The 15,971-nt window shown below is 46.3% G+C and overlaps 1 long non-coding RNA gene across 1 annotated transcript; it reads right to left on the bottom strand.

Annotated features, from left to right (window-relative positions):
- Positions 1-12,699: 12,699 nt before the first annotated feature.
- LOC142775987 (uncharacterized) lies at positions 12,700-15,605 on the bottom strand. The gene is made up of 2 exons (XR_012887213.1): positions 15,415-15,605; positions 12,700-13,583 (listed from the first exon to the last, which is right to left on the bottom strand). It is a non-coding gene; the product is annotated as an uncharacterized LOC142775987 (long non-coding RNA).
- Between the last annotated feature and the right edge of the window lie 366 nt (positions 15,606-15,971).

The raw sequence follows: 15,971 nt of genomic DNA, 5'->3' as shown, positions 1-15,971 counted from the left end.
CAATTCCTGTGACGCATACCCACCCAAGTAGGTGAGCACGACGGAGCACGTTACCGATAGCTTGAACGGCTTTGCAGTTTAAGGCTGTCAGAAGGAATTGCAGTTCTTTGTGGGGTATTGAATGAAAGAAGCCTTGTGGAACCAGACTCCTGAAAAACGGCGTTAAGGAGTAATTTTTATGTGTCGCCTGTACATACGCCAGTTAGCCAATCAATTTATAAAATTATTGGGCTATTTCTACATGAACTGCTAAGTACACATTGCTAGCTTTACAGTGATACCAGAATTCGTTCTAGGATGTATAGTCACATGAGAGGAGGCAACAAAAGGATACCTGGACCACTCAGGTATACGCTGTCACTTCTTGTCTTGGCAGACCCCACACGACAAGGACAGTAACGAGACAAAGGGAAAGCCCGAAAGCAACTTTTTATATACTGATCGGTTCGTTGAACGAGAGATACCTGAAATTACAAGAGCAAGCATGCTTTATGAGTATTTTTAGATGCACTAAAACTGGCCAAATATTATTAAACTTCCTTGTCCGAATAAAGACAATCTATTCATTCATAAGCTGTCTAAAGTGCGGCCTTATTCAGTTTGGCGAAAACAAAGCAAAACAAATAATAAAAAAACGGGGTGATAACAAGAGAAGAAAAACATGGCGTTGACTAACCACGAAGCTTTGTATCATTTATATTTGAATACTTCATGATATTACTATTCTAACATTGATACCAAACACAAAAAGGAGATGCCGTAAATAGTGATATGTCACGTGCCGAACAATTCAGCTGCGCTGAAGCGATAGCGCAGCTCCGCGCCACAATAATCACCATGTTTATTGATGAAAAAAGCATGAAAATTTTCAGGATGACGTTGTTCCGGGTATTTTCATAAAACTGTGCAATCAATACTTTTAGGCAAATGCAGTCTTTGTATGTTCTCCTTATAGTCCTGCTTTCATTTCGCGGTGTTAAATAAAAAAATTGTAAAAAAGTGCTCAAGGTCACTATGGCGTTATTTCTATCATGACGGTGGGGCCACAACGGGGGGGGGGGGGTGATATCAGCGTTATGCTTTGTGTTTACTTCGTTCGCCCCCGTCTGTGTGCGCTGCAAAACCCTTTCATAACGCGCGCTGATGAACAGACGAAGCTTCTTGGCCCTTTCTCACCCCCTTGCCCCAGAGTAGATTTAGCGCATTCGCTGTTACGAAAGGAGAGAGAATCCGATTACAGCATTGACAAATCGACGCAACTCCACTCGTACTTGACGTATCCTAAGAATTTTTGTGGCAGAGGATTTGCGAGGCCACAAGCTTCCTAAAAAAATCATTCGATTATTACTTGTACAAGTGTTGCATGGCCCCTTTGTAAAACGAGGTCGTCAATTTTCTAGCGATAACCAATGGTGATAAGGAGACTAATAAATGTTTAGAAAGTAATCTGCAATAAAATCAAGAGCAGTACACATGGGTTGGAGGAGGACAATTCAGGGCTACAGGTAACGCACACACTTTCATTTCAACCGTCATCAGTTTGTGACATATCGGCGTGATTTCGACTAGAATGCGTAGACCGGAGGCAATGCTAAAATTTTGGTATCACGTTTCAATCTGTGAGTATTGTGCATAGAAAAGGGTTTTTTTTATAAATGAAAAGCAGACTTAAGAGAGAGATAACGCTGATATACGAAAGCAGGGCAGGTTTGGAAGGAAGGCAACATATTCATTATTATGGGGAGTGTATCAGCTCTGCGTATACGAACTTGCGTAGCCTAACAAAAGGGAACATCAGCAGCAGAACTGGTTGAACGGACTGAGCGACAAAATACAGAGCTTCTGAAAAAGTTTCCGCTAAATATAATCAGTCCAACGGAGAACTCACCTGGTACAGCGATTGCGATACTGAAATGTTGAACATACCAACGGGCAGTAATGCAGAACGTACAATAACATTCACAAATACAGGTTGCGATATGATCGCAGCCACCCGTTGCAGTAGAGGTTTCTCAATGTTGTCCGAATGTTGGAGTGCACAAGACTTGCAAGATGCTAACCAACGTCGTCCCACATAATTGAAGTGGTTTATGTGGCCTTACTTTTGCAACACACAAAACTAGCAGGTATTGACTCCAAAAACTATGAGACAACTAAGTCTGCATCAAGTAAGATTCAATCAAAAACATTCGGCGCATGTGGGTTACGGAGTTCCACGAATTCCACGAAACACTATAGCACAGATGCGCTAGAGGACAGCTCCGAACTTATTTTTACCGCTTGGAAGCAATTCGATTGATTTGTGGGGTTTAACGTCCCAAAACCACTATATGATTATGAGAGACGCCGTAGTGGAGGGCTCCGGACATTTCGACCACCTGGTGTTTTTTAACATGCACCCAAATCTGAGCACACGGGCCTACGACATTTCCGCCTCCATCGGAAATGCAGCCGCCGAAGCCGGGATTCGATCCCGCGACCTGCGGGTCAACAGCCGAGTACCTTAGCCACAAGACCACCGCGGCGGTGCCTTGGAAGCAATTAAAGTGCTCATAAATTTATTGTACACGAGCTTTGTTGCAGTCTTAAATACCAGTATGTGGCATGCCATGGTCGGAAGTCAAACACACGACTTCGTACTCAGAAGCAGAAGGTTACAGACGCTGAAGCACGGTGTGAAGCTGTATTTTTATTTTATGTCGGTAGACGCCTATTCTTTTTTATTCGTTGTGCGCCGTCACTAAATCACAACGATAACAATAATTGTTCCGGTTTAGTGTCCGGAAACCACGAGATGGTTATGAGAGACGCTGTAGAGAAGGCCTCCGGATATTTCGACCACTTGAGGTTCTTGAACTTACAGCTAAATCCAAGTACACGTGCCTCAAGCAACGAAAATGCAGTCGCCGTGTGTGGCATTTGATTAGGTGACCTGTGGGGGAGCAGTCGAAGGGCATGGATAGCCACTACATTGTCGTGGCGTGTATCACCATTACACAATATGAGCAAAGCTAATCGTATATAAAACTTCTGCAAAGCTCAGTAAAGAGAACAGGCCAAACGAATCACTCACACCCGAAGGTACATTCTCCTCACGGTTAAAAAATAATTTGCACGAAAAGTTTAACGAACATCGATCAGTATTTGTTTTATGAACCTACCTTGAAAGCTTCAAAGAGACCCTAAAAATAAATCATGAATTGGTTTAGTTTGATAAATTGTACTTTGAATCTCTAATCATGCTGATTTCACCACCGTGGGTTTAGTAATGGAGAATAAAACCAAGGCGAAAGTTTCATTTATAAATTTCACGCTGTAATCTTGGCCTGTTACGTCACGTATTGTGAAATGTATTTTTCGTATTTTGGCAACAGTGCTTCAACAATTTTTTTTTGAAAGGCATGGTGCCATCCTTTTTGTGGCTTGCGGATACTTTGCTGCAAGCGTTTCTTATATCTCCAGGAAGCATGACGCACGTACCAAGATTCATTTAGTTTCGCTAAAAAAATTATATCACCTTTTTTATGAGGACCATTTTAGGTTTCGGTTTCTGGGCGCAGAATTGGGCTATGGCGTAGCTGTGAGGCTTGCTCACGTGGCCACACAAGGCTATGAAGCACATCGTGCTGATTATCGTCTGCTCTCTCTGGCTTTCCCGCGCACACGTGCTGCACAAGCACCTTCAAAACAAGCGTGTAGCAGCCGCTATGATTTGCCTGTACGTACGTGGTGGATGTTTTCGGAGGTCACTTCACTCACTACAATAGGCCTGCTCAAGGGACGGGGGTAAGGGGGCCGCCACTCCCGTAGCAGCACCACCTTGACAGTTGACTAGGTGGTGTTGCTTATAGTCGCCTACGAGGGGGGTTGTGCAAACACAGCTCCAAACATGGACATAATATGGAGGGGGAGCCGCGACTTAGGGAGGGGGCGCTAAGTCAGACCCATACATTGACATAATAGGGAAAGGGTGGGCTGCGATGAACCTTTGTTCACTCCAAAAGGGGAAACCTGCGCACGCCTATGATCACTAATGATCTGGTGTGACGTCACTGCAACTTTCATTGGCCTTCCTAGAGAGCTGGACAGTTCTGGACCCGCTTGCGATGGGCTTCAGTCGGGCGAATGAGCATTTAAGTGCACTTTCGAGCTGAATTAAAATATATCCTAACGTTTGCTGTGTCCGACCGTTCGTGTGAAGTGCCCTGGCATTCAGAGGAAACCCACAAGAGACTTGCTTTAGCCTCGAAATTTAGCCTCGAAATCAGGAATCAATATGCTTTTGCCAATCGGGAACTACGGAGCCACTGTGAAAATCTATGACGTCTCAGTGACGCCTCGCCACTTTTTGTTTTCTTTTTGCGTGTTTTGACAATATTCAATCGTCTTGTCGCGACAAGAAGCGTGGTGATTTACTAATACAAGAAAAATTGGGTGTCCCGAAAATGCCTGGCCTGCGCGGAAAGCCCAGCACAGACACAGCGAAAGCTAGAAAAGTGGCCTTGCTGGTGGGTTGGAGGATTGGATGACCCACCCCTTACGCTATTCGTTTTGTGTGACACCTAGTTGTTCTTTTGTTGTTCTAGAACGCTTTACTACTCATATTAACGCGATTCCTTTCCCGACGTGAAGCCTGTATAAGGCAAGCTTGCGAGCAAGCTCCGTGCACCGGCGTGGCTCTGTGGTAGAATATTAGGCGGGCCGCAGTGGACCCGGGTTCGAGACCCTCTGTGTTTGTGGCAGTAGGTGTTTCCTTTCATTTCCCGATAGTGGTTACGGACACCAGCGGCGGCGGCGGACAACTACGGCGCCGCGCGTGACCTGAGTTTTAATCTCAAAACAGATTTTGCTGTAAAAAAGCTATAAAAGCTGTGTGGGCCGTCATCTAGAGAACGCTTCAACGGCAGCGGAATTAAACCAGTGTGAGTGCGCCCCTTGGTCCCGCCACACGCATTCACGATGTGCTCGCTGACGGCTGATCATCGTCAGCCACGGCCAGGCTAGACTGCACCTGCACTCTCCGCAGGTGCAATCTGGCCCGGCCGTGCCTCAGCGAGGTCATGGCAGGGCATTAAATTCTTCAGACTGCACATTATCAAGGTACCATGCTGCTAAATAGGTTCTTATGCTCGAAGAGAATTTCGCGCGCTATCCAATTCAAGTACACAAAGTAGCCATCTGTATCACCTCCCGAACTCTGCTACCTTCTTATAAGCTATAACTGGACTCCGCGGGTGCGAGGCCACTCAGTCGTTTACAGTTGACAGGACCTGTCACGAAGCCGTTTTCATTTCGCATCGGAATGGGGAACAACTCTCTTTGTGATTGATGTCGCAACAAGAAAGCCGTGCAACACAACTTGTGCAATTGTCCTCGATATAATGTACAGACACAAATATTTGCACTTGATTGCCATGACTGATGACTAGGTAGAAGAATATTCTGGAACGAAGTCCTTAGAAGACACGGTAGTCGTGGGCGACAAAAGCACTGTTGCAATTTTTAAATACAACAGAATGACTGGTATACGATGGTATGCAGAGTTGCGATGGTACGGCAGAGTTGCACAAATAGCTGTATACTAATGGCAATGATTCATGATGATAAGGGGCGCGAAAAAAAACGACACACAACAGAGAAGAAGTACACGGGACGAAGCGCGTCGTCCCGTGTACTTCTTCTCTGTTGTGTGTCGTTTTTTTTCGCGCCCCTTATCATCATGAACCAGCACCAACTCGCCCAACTTTTTACTTTACTGAGTACTAATGGCAAGATCGACTAGTGAAGTTGTGATTGACTGTGGCGCTGTGTGTTTCCTCTCACTCTTTCTCTTGCACCTGTTCTATTCAAACTTTCCCATCTCTTTCTCTAGTGTAGCACAACGGTTACATTCACCTGATAAAGCCGTTTCCCTTTCCCATCTCTCCCGTTTACATCATTTAGGCTGCCTATTAAGTGTGATAGGGTGAATAAATGAAGAAATTTATTTTTCTCTGGCTAAAGCGAAGGGTCAATAGTCAATAGCAATAGGACAGAAGGGGGTAGGGAAGAACTTCCTGAAGTATAGACCTCCTAGCCTTCTCGGCACACTCCAGGGTGGCTTCCTGAATGTCGAACCTCGAGCTGCGCAAGGCAGCTTTTCACTTATCCTCACTAGAAATTAGGTGCTTTAGGAAATGCGGAAGAGGGTGCTTAAGGCAGCACCCTTCATCTGGTTTAATTCTGCTGTGAAAGAGGCGCAGAACTTGCAAGGGCGATAAGGAGGACGGATGAATGCGGAGTAAGCAGTAAGGGGAAGGAAAGGTGCCAATCTGCAGCTGTCGCCACAGAATTTTGCACCTGCGCAGGGATTTGCGCATGAGTGGCGGGAATTTCAGGTATTCTATAGTGCGTGCAACTTTCACTGAACGAAATAAGCCGATGTTGCGCTGTAAGCGGCGCCTTCTTTGTAGCGAGTTGCGACCCATTGAATGCTTGCGCCCGGACTAAATCCTCGGGCACTAGCATGAGCAGTCTCGTTTCCGACAAGGCCTGCATGTACGTGAGTCCAAATCAGTGCTACAATTTGATCGAGAGGATAGGCCAAAAGCAAGAAGAGGGCTGGCTTAGAAACGCTGCCCATTCCGAAATAATGTGTGGCTGTTTGGCAGTCACTTATTAAAACGAGTGAATTAAAGACTTTGGGGGGCAGATATATGGCTGCCTCTTCGACTTCCTGTATCAGAACTGTTCCCACTTCTGTAGCTTTAATGAATGCATTCGTATTTCTTTCCATTGTACCGAGCCCGTTTGTTGGAACACTGAAGTTGTGAAGTGTGCGTTAGGATTTCAGAGAGAGAGTGGACGTCAGGACGTTCTTAAACACGGTGGATTAAGGTAAATGTATGCCTTTCTCTTTTAATTTCTTTTGCGCAATTGAAATAAAAGTCAAGGTAAATCTTGATTGCGCGGGCAATGACGAAATCAAGAGTCACCGTGAATTTTCTATTATGTTTGCGCGTATGTACTATCGTGAGCAATATGAGTTCGAATGCGCAAGTGCGTGGCCAAGAGCCTCAAAATACAGATAACGTGATACGAGGATGGCACTGCCGAAACTGGAGGGGAAAGGAACGCTTTTTTGTTGACCATTGTCACTCCCGCGTCACCATACCCGCATGACCGTTGTTGTTAAACGGCAGTTTATCGCGTGCCTTCCTCCGCTAGCAATGATAACACGAAAAACAAAATCACCGAAAACAAGGATGCGTATCAAAATGCTCAGTGAACACCATCTAGATGTAATAAAAGCACGGCGTGTGCATAGCGGCCGGCTACGTCACAGCCGATGTTTTTGTAGCTTTATGGCCTGCTAGGTCAACTGGTTGTGGATGTGCACGTTGATGTGAATTCATATCCCCGACAGCAGCCACTAGCAGCTGACACCCTGTAGCCTGCGTTTTGCACCAATGATATCGAGGAGGGAGTGTCAACAGCTAGCGTAAGCGCACCACACTTTCCACTTTGTTTCCCACAGCGGCCGCTGCAAATCAGTCGATGAAGGGTTCGAGGCTATTCGGCACGCGTTCGTGTGTTCGAGCTGATATTGCTCACGATAGTACAGTGTTCCTCTTGGTGGAGATACGGAAAGCTTTGTCATTTCAGAGCTACAAGTGTTTGCTACAGACGCTGTTAAAGTACCAAGAAGTGCCGTATGGAGACCAATGTCCTTTGCATTTAGGAAGCACTGACACAAAAATTTCACCTTGTTTTTTTTTTCATTACAGAACCTATGACCCATTTATCCCAGCTGCAAACCTCGTTTGCGTGACGGTTATTTATTTGGGAACGTTTTTAGAGCGCCCAGCCGCAGTTTATGTTTCAAAGAGCACCGAGCTGGGCAGGAGCAGTTTCGGTAAACACAGCTGGCCACGTGACCACGCAAAACTGTGACGTGGCGCTGCGCGAGCGGGGTCCGCACTGACAGTCAGCACAGCCAGCACACACAAAGCCGTGGGCACGGAAGATGAAATCGTAGATAGCGCGCGCGCAGGCAACCAGCCAGCACAAACTCGGGATGTATTTGTTCACACTCCGGCCGCGTTGATGTCGGCGTCGCCAGGGGCTCCGCATCTCGCTCAGTCACACGGCATACGCTTTAAAATAGATTTTATATATTCCATAGGCCATTCTTACCCATGATATTTCGTAGGTGTTGTGTATGTCTCTAGACAAATCTATCTCACTCATTATCTCGCGTTCTAAATTTTGTGTGAGGAGTCCTTTAGTAGGTTCTAGAGTTGCGTAGACCAAGAAAAAGCTATATAATAAAATTTCAGTTTTACGTGCAAAATCATAATGACGGGGAACATTATAAAAAAAAAGACTCCGGATTGATTTGGAGCACCTGGGGTTCTTTAACATGCACGCATAAAAGTCTGCACACGAGAGGAAGCAAGGAGAGCGCCCTTATAGTTATCCACGGGGGGGGGGGGGGGGGCACCGTATATTTCCCATACATTTACTTATAGGCTTATCGGCGTACTATTCATCACTGTTTAAAGTGCATGTTTAGTTTTTGGCCATGCACGCGTTTGATGATAATGGCGGCCTAGGGATCCTGATGTTGCAACCTAATAATTGTTTACTCCCCTCCTTTTACCCCGGGAAGCTAAGCACTAAAGGCCACTGGAGAGCCAGGAGAAGGGTTCAATCCCCCCTCCTCTTCATCACAAAAAACCTTGCGCACGCTTATGGGGTCACGTAATGAGTACACGGGTGATTTTGCTAGGGGTGTGCGAATAGTGAAATTTAAAACCAAATGGAACACGAATCAAGTAGCGATATCCCACTGTATCGAATACGATTACAAGTAGAATTCTGTTCGACTAGCAAATCATTTTCGAAACAGCCCCTGAATGCCACATTTTATTTGAAACAAACATTCACAAACTTTAACAAAAGAACATTACGATTACATTTAGCCGGCAAAAGATATAAGCACAATTGCGTACAAGCTGAAGCAAGTTCATACACAGCTGCAACTAGAGCCTAAGCAACATTTTTTACAGAAAAAGCTGTTATGAGATCACAACTCGGGTCACGCGCAGTTGTCCGCCACTGCCGCCACCGGTGTACGTAACCAGATCGCGCGAAATTAGAAAAGAAAAGCGTATTGCACTATGACACACTGGGAATCAAACTCGGCTCCACTGGGTCCCAGCCCGGTATTCTACCACTGAGCTACTCCGGTGCTTGGGACTTGTTGGCAAACTTGCCTTAGGCAGGCTTGATGTCGGGAAAGCGGTCGCGTTAATACGACTCATTAGGTGTTTTAAAAGAGCGAAAGAACAAGCAGTAGTCGCACGATGCGAAAAGCGTAACGAGTGGGTCGTCCAATGCTCCAGACCATTACAAAAGCTTGTTCTTGTTCCCCTATTAACAGCGGCGCATCCCCACTTCAGCCATTTCCTAATCGTCGTCAGCCAGTGCATGAACGATTGGCACAAAATTCTTTGCAAGTGTTTAGTGGATTCTTCTCAGAAGAATGACGAAAAATAGCGTATAGAATGTCGACCTACTACCCCCAAAAATTATTATTAATGCCATAGTGGATACCAAGCAAGTGTGCTTGCAGTAGTTACCAAAGGAGTATTTTCAAAGGCTCTGAAAGGCCACTCTTCTAGCTTTTGCTGTGTCTGTGCAGCGCTTTCCACGCAGGCCTGCCACTATTTAACTGTGGGCAGAAACACAGCAGTGACTACAGCACTCAAAGCGGCCATTTGTAACAACTTTTAAATAAAACTGGTCTATAAGCATTTTTTACAGAAAGAGAGAGAATAAATATGTAAGAAAGGTAGGGAGGTTAACTAGACTAAGTCCTATTTTCTACCCTACACAAGGGAAAGGGGAATGCGGGAAAAAGAGAGAGGAGGAGATACACATTGCACATAACACACACACGCACACGCACACGCACACACACACACCACACACACACAGTTCAGGTTTCACAAGCAGTTGCACAGTGATGTTGCCCTTAAGAATTGTAGAAGGGCTCATGTGGCTTTCTGGGCTGAAGTACGTGAAGGCCACGCTCCCAAGATCTTCTCCAGAGTAAAGGGTTGATCATCCAGCCTCCTTAAGGCACACTGGAGAGGCCGGCAATCTTCTGCAAAGTCTGGACAATGGCACGGGACGGGGTTGAGAGTTTTTACATAATGGCAGTTATCACAGTTGGGAGAGTCAGCCATACCAATGTGATAACTTAATGAATTGATGAAGGCAACGCCGACCCACAACCGACACAGCATTGTAGCATCCCGTCACGAAGTCTTTCATCCCGTCACGAAGCTGTAATTGGAGTAGTGAAGCGAGGCTCTGTGGGCGTTGAGTGGAGTCCCGTGGAAGATTCCACTGCATAAGTGTGGTATTATGCGCGATGCGCCGAAGTTCTTTTGCGGCATCAACCTTTGACAGGGGTATGAGCAGTGTGCGCGCTCCGTCATAGGCCCATCGGGCAGCGTTGTCGGCGAGGTGGTTACCACCAGTTCTACAGTGACCAGGCAGCCATATTAAAGATTATGTCATGTCCTTTGTTAGTGGCGCCATAATAGATTTCATTGATTTGAGATACCATCTGATGGTAGTTCCCATGTCGTAGACTTCGTATACATTGAAGGGCCGCCTTGGAGTCACAGAAAATAGCCCACTAAGCAGGGTATTCTCGCATAACATATCTAATTGCGGCTAGACGGGTGGCAAGCTTGGAGCCCGTAGATGTTGTGGCGTGTGAAGTCTTCAACTTGACGGTGATTGACCGAGATGGTATCACAAAAGCACTCGACAAACTTCACGGGGTTTTCATGTGATGTATGCAAAAGGTCCGATGAGATCTGCTTGAGGGCTGCAGATGACAGGCTAGCCTTTTTTTATATCCCCGGCACTTGAACCTGTACAGGGGGTCTTTGCAGGCACCACTCCGGGCATAGCGGTATGGTTACGAGTGAGAACCTCCAGGAGATGGAATGCTGGTTATCCGCCGCCACTCTAGAGAACTCTGCCTTCGGTCTTTCTAGTGACAGGCTAGCAAAGTGGTGGTTAGGCAGTCTGGATATATGGCGAATATGCGCCCGGAGTGTGCCGACAGTTATATGTGTCGTAATCGGGTGGTCTTTGGCAATGCCAATAGTTGCAACCGTGTTAGCACACCTAGGCGATCCCAACCATGTTCGAAGAGCTTGGCCTTGAATACTTTGCAGGACCCAGATATTGGTTCTTGCGGCATTTGAAAACACGGGTGTGCTATACCGAGAATACTCCAAGAAGAGTGCTCTGTACAGTTCAAGCATGGCTGACACGGATGTTCCCCAAGCTTTACCGGCGCGAAATTTCATTACATGGGCGACAGAGCTGAGCCTACTCTTCAAGTGCGCGACGTGAGCACTCCATGAAAGATCTTTGTCAATAATGATGCCCAGGAATCGATGACATCTCGTATATGAAGTTCTGACAATCTACATGGAAATTGGATACCAGAACATCGTCTTGCGGGTAAAACGAACTAAGGCGCATTTCTCAGGGGATATTTTCAGCCCTCGAGCACGGAGATACTTCGACGTTGTTTTCACTGCCTTTTTAAGCCTTGCCATACCTGTGGTCGCGTCACTGCCGAATTCTAGATGAAGACATCAGCGTTTACTGAAAGGTCGACTAGTCGAGGCAGAACTCGGGCAAGTCCAACAATCGTGAGGTTAAACAAAGTAGGGCTGAGAACCCCACCCTGTGGGACGCCACGATAGGTGTAATGGTCTATGGTGCGGCCTTCTGCAGTGGTCATGAAGAAGGATCTCTTCAATGAGTAGCTACGAATATATATGTACATTTCTTCACCAATTCCAATATTTTCCATTGGCGTCGAATGGCGTCGTGCATTACATTGTCGTAGGCCCCTTTCACGTTGATGAACATAGCAATGGATATGCGCTTCAGGTATTTCTGTTGTTGCACAGAGGTCACAAAATTGATGACATTGTCTATAGAAGAACGGCCTCGTCGAAAACCAGCCATAGCCACTGGATATATATTGTAGCACTCTAGGTACCACTCGAGGCGTGTCAGGACCATTCTTTCCATTACTGTTCACACGCAGTTAGACAACACAATAGGTCGGTATGATGCGAGGTCAAGCGGTGATTTTCCGGGCTTGAGGATCAGTACCAAGTGGCTGTATTTCCACCTATCAGGAACGACGCCGTCAGTCCATGACTGGTTGTAGCATTCCAGTAGCACGTCCCGGCCCCGTCCTCCAAGATGGCATGAAGCAGCATACGTGAAGCCATCCAGCCAAGGTGACGATGAACACCTGCAGGTAGCTAGGGCCGCGTCCAGTTCCTCGAGTGAGAAAAGCACATTTAGTTCAGCGTCGAATGAACAAGCTGAAGGGCCAACGTTGGAAGAAATTTTGCGAATCACTCAATTCTCGCAAACCTATGTCCCTTATATGGCGAACGGTATATGGCCTTGGGTCGAATTCACAACAACGACATCCATTCAGCGCACTATATGTGTACTCTCCAACAAGGCCACCTGCAAGTTCACATCGCATATTTCTGCGTGAAGATTGCGGGTGATGTGGTCACCATGAGTGATGAGGTTCTATAAGCATTAAACAATATTGAGTCAACGGCGTTATGAATGTCATGATTGTAAGCGAGCCTACAGTCGGGAAATGAACAACGTTTATTGTCGTTAAAACGAAGTAGATATAGGCAAGAATGGTGACGTAACAGGTCACGTGATTTTAACGAAATGGTTGGTGACGTCGGAGTGACTCAGCCATGCTACATATCCCTTTTCTTAGGGAATCAAATAATTACACTGGTCTTTTTGGTTGTGGGTAGCGGCAGGGCTCCCGGCGTGGCCTTGTGCTTCTCCGCAGCTATTGAGCGGGCTGGGCGTCGTCTAGTAGTTCGGGCCCGTCACGAGGTCTTTCTTCGGGATGTGTAGGTGCGTCTCGCAGATGCTCGCGTGTGCGTCTAAATTCCTGGCCCTCGTCCGTCTTCACCACCATGGAGCGCGGCGTCTCAGCTGGCCTTAGAACGACTGCAGGTTCTTGTCACGAATACCCAGAATAATACGACTGCGCAGCATCCGGTCTTCCATTACCCCAAATTCACAGTTTGTGGCTAACATTCGTAGCTCCGTCAACCACTGATTGAAAGGTTCGCCTTCCCTTTGGTTTCTGGACCCACATAGAAATTCATGATAGGTCAAGTTCGTTTCTGGCTCGTAGAACTCTTCAAACTTGGCAATTAAGACGTCTACGTTATTTTTGTCCTCTTCAGCCTCAAACGTGAAAATGATGTATACCTTCCTTGCCTTTTCGCCAATAATCACTAGCAACGTGGCTGCTTGCACTTCTTTCGCTTGTTTTGTCAACTGGGTAGCAGTGGAAAATAGCATGCAAGCCAGGTGTTGTTTCCATGCAAGCCAGGTGTTGCCCGATGTGTCCAGCGGCTTTGGAGGCGGCAAGATTGTTGACGGCAAAATCGCTGGCGGCGTGGCCATTTCAGCTAGGCACCGCTGCCACCATGTAAGCGGGCCTGCAGTCGGGAGATGAACAACGTCTATTGTCGTTGAAACTAATTAGATATAAGCAAGAATGGTGACGTAACAGGTCACGTGATTTTAAGAAATGGTTGGTGACATCGGAGTGACTCAGCCATGCTACAATGAAGAGATTGATGACATGATGAAGATAGCTGATCGGCAAATCTGTCGCTTCGGCGACTATAAGGGAAAGCGCTTTCATTCTGTGGTTAATATAGCATCATTCGATGATATCGTACAGCATTGCGCTACATACAGCTTGGTGATTTGTTGATTAAAAGAAGAAACTTCACCTCTCTCAGTCTCAACGCTTTGTTTCTTTGAGGTTTTTTTTTTTTTAAATACGGAGAATTTCTTAGTCACACGATGCCACACATCGGGTGTTTGTGGCAATCTCCACACCCCTACTGCGCATGCTGGCACTTCGCATATCGTTCCACATGCTTGCGTCTCGTGCCAACTGTTTCTTTCCCCCCCCCCCCGCCCTCTCTTTCCTCGCAAGGCCGACGCAGGCAGCGTCTGGTAGTAATTAAAAACCGACTGCTCTAGCTGCACAACCGTTCACTGGCCACCTCGTATATTAGGCACTGGATCGCACATCAGCGTCCCACCACTGGTTGAAGGTAACGCTTCTAGCTCTTTCATTCAATAAGTAAAACTAATGAAGACGAAATTACAATTAAGCATTGCCAAACCATACCACATTAAGCAACATTCACGTGATACTGAGACGCATTTACTCGAGTTCCCACCCGTGTGGGAACTCGGGTATGAATGAAAAATTCCGGGCGAAATTTTTTATCCATGCTTATTGTTTAAGAAATATATTATATTCACGCACCGAATTGTATGAAACGCTATTCAATTAGATATTCAAAATTTTCCGAGAAATCACACACTCCTGTGTGGTATTTGTGACTGGCAATCGGACCAACTTCCTCGAGCTAAGCAGCGCATCACGTTAGCCGCTAATAAGCAGCTCTTATCACACTCGTGGGCGTGATGATTCAAGTACACTAGCTAAGCATGTATCCGTTACTACACTGATTCTATGTGCCCAACGCATCTTATTTTCACCACCAATCTATTTCATCCTGGAGATCCTAACTTGCACCCAATCAGACGCTACGGTCATTGACATCTTTTTCAAGTATCTAGGACATGCCAATGCTCGAAGGCAGCATCATGACGCGGTCTTGCTCGACAGCACTCGCGTAACATTGACTCCAATGTGACTGATAAGAAGGCGAGAAACACTTTATGACGTTCGCTTATCGTTCGAGTGTCGAACTGCTGCACAAGGAGGGCAGGTGCTACCGTCGCTCTCTCTGCAACTTCGGGTCGCATCTACAAGAGGTTCGCTTTCTGGTACCATTCTGAGAGCTTAGGACGCAAAAAACGGTGAAAAGTCAAGAGTGTCATGCGTACGCCACGGACACCTCCCGTTCGACGTAAGACGATTCTCCGGCGCCCGGTTCTTCAATAATTATGGCTGCAGTCATCATCGTTATCAATGAATGGGGGTGAACTGAATGGTGAACGTTGCAAAACGCGGCAACTGACTGATTGCAGACTCGTGCCCGCTAAAGTACTGCAGGAGGGCTTGTTGTAGGAATAGCTGCTGTTTGTGAAACAACATAAGGCAACGCGAAGGCACAAACACTTGCATATAGACACGCAACACCCCAAAAGACAAAGACGCCTAGAATGGTTGAGTTCAGAATCACAAAAATAAGAAATAATATATTCCAGAACAAAAGCGTAATGGCACTAAAATAGGCTCCTTACGCCTGTTTTAGTATTAGTTTAGAATTAGGTCGTTACCTTCTCGGCTTCGTGATCCTATACTTCAGCGAAGCTAAGGTGCGGGGACAAAGGGCAACCACATACGCACCTCCACGCAAGCACGGTCACATTTCTATCATCTTTCGATAAGCACAACGACGTGCCAGCGAGAGAGGGCAACAGACTACGCTATCTATGCTGCGGCTGGAGAAGAAAACGAGGTTGCGCAGGGCACAAACTTATATCTGGAAATGTTCTTTTCGGTAAAGATAGAGACACAAGACGCGGCACGTGCACAACTTGTCTCGCCTGTGTGTCAATTACATTGATTGATTGATTGATTGATTGATTGATTGATTGATTGATTGATTGATTGATTGATTGATTGATTGATTGGTGTGTGAGGTTTCACGACCCAAAACCACCATATGTATATGAGAGACGCCATATGGAGGTCTCCGAAAATTTTGGCCACCTGGAGTTCTCTAACGTACACCCAAATATGAGTACATGGGCCTACAGGATTTTCGCCTTCATCAAAAATGTGTGTAAATTACAAGAAATGTACGGCATTTTTCCTTACAAGTATTATAAAT

This window comes from Rhipicephalus microplus, chromosome X (genome assembly GCF_043290135.1).
Source record: "Rhipicephalus microplus isolate Deutch F79 chromosome X, USDA_Rmic, whole genome shotgun sequence".
Taxonomy (NCBI): Eukaryota; Metazoa; Arthropoda; class Arachnida; order Ixodida; family Ixodidae; genus Rhipicephalus; species Rhipicephalus microplus.
This window is presented reverse-complemented; position numbering and strand designations above follow the sequence as displayed.